The sequence below is a fragment of the Limulus polyphemus genome, unplaced genomic scaffold (genome assembly GCF_000517525.1).
Source record: "Limulus polyphemus unplaced genomic scaffold, Limulus_polyphemus-2.1.2 Scaffold590, whole genome shotgun sequence".
NCBI classification, from domain to species: Eukaryota; Metazoa; Arthropoda; class Merostomata; order Xiphosura; family Limulidae; genus Limulus; species Limulus polyphemus.
This window is the reverse complement of record NW_013666200.1, coordinates 206,778-208,192: the sequence shown is the minus strand read 5'-3', so window position 1 is coordinate 208,192 and position 1,415 is coordinate 206,778.

Genomic DNA, 1,415 nt, shown 5'->3' with positions numbered 1-1,415 from the left:
TTGTATGTTGAAACATTAACCTACTTTATGAAACTGTAAGCAACTTAATCTATTGTTGTTCATCAGAATTTTCATGACCCAAAGTTTTATACAGTTTAAATGCGTGCGTCTTTTCATAGATTTGTTCTGCCTGTTTTATGTATTATTTTCGAGAAAAGCCCATCTGCTCTAAGGTAGGACAAGATAAACGCTTATCAGAGAAAATAAAGAAACATAAATCATTATTATTAAATTAAAACGTATGTTAATGAGTTGGTTATCTCCAACGACCTACTACTGGTCATATTACTTTGAAGTTCATATATTACAGACTTATTACTACGAGTGGAGAGTCTAATTTACATACCGTAGGACCTCATCACTGGAGAAGATCACAGGAACAATTCATCTTCAATTAATAGTAATCACACCTGAAAAAAAAGCAGCCATATTGATGCCAGGGGTGATCAAACAAAATAGTAGTTTTGCAGCCACATTAAAAAAGGGGGAAAAAAGGAACAAACTAACGTAATCTTTATTTGTTCATTATGCATAAAATGTTATGCTTATTACTCTTCTTCAGAATTAAAAATGGGAAATGTTTTGTTTTATCGCCTCCAGAACAGGACTTCAGAATTTCATTCACCAGCTTCCTTTACTTTTGATTTTAGAGTTACGTGAAGTTTTACAAAAAAATTCAAAATGTTCAGTGCTTCCACCATTACCAAGCAATAATTACCAAATGGCCCTGTGAATAGGTTAACATATTTCGTTAAGGAATTCATAAATGGATCTGAAGAGTATCTTTGAGGATAGAATGTGTTATGAAAAACACTATCATCACAAGGACAGCCAGAATTCAACCATGTTACACGACATCATTTTCATTGCCATAAAATGCTATAATGGCAATTGAACAAGAAGGAATGGTCTTGAAACAGCTGTTCAGTACATCGATGCCCATTTTACCCCAACCACTAACTCAATATGCGAGGAATAGTCTCTACTCATACTGAGGCCATCACCACAAGGATACTTGGACATAATAATGGTTTACTAAAACACGAAATAGCTGGCAAATATCAACAACAGTACTTCTTTAAGATATGGGGGAACACTTGGCTAGATGATATTCATATCAACATATCGTGATGTCTACAACCAAAAATGTATTGGTCTATCAAATCCTCCATTTTGTTTAAATTAGTCACCACTGAACAAGATAAAGGGAATCGTCTGTGGTCAATAGTAAATTTTAGCCCAACATTAGCCTAGCTTGATATCGAAATGTTCCACACATTTGATAACATTAAATGTGTTTTATGATGGCTGCATTGAACAATTTTGAAAAGACAAAAAAAGGAAACCCCAGACGGCGTAGTAATGTTTTGTTGTTGTTTTTATGCTAACTAGTCATAACTAAAATAGTGTTGTTG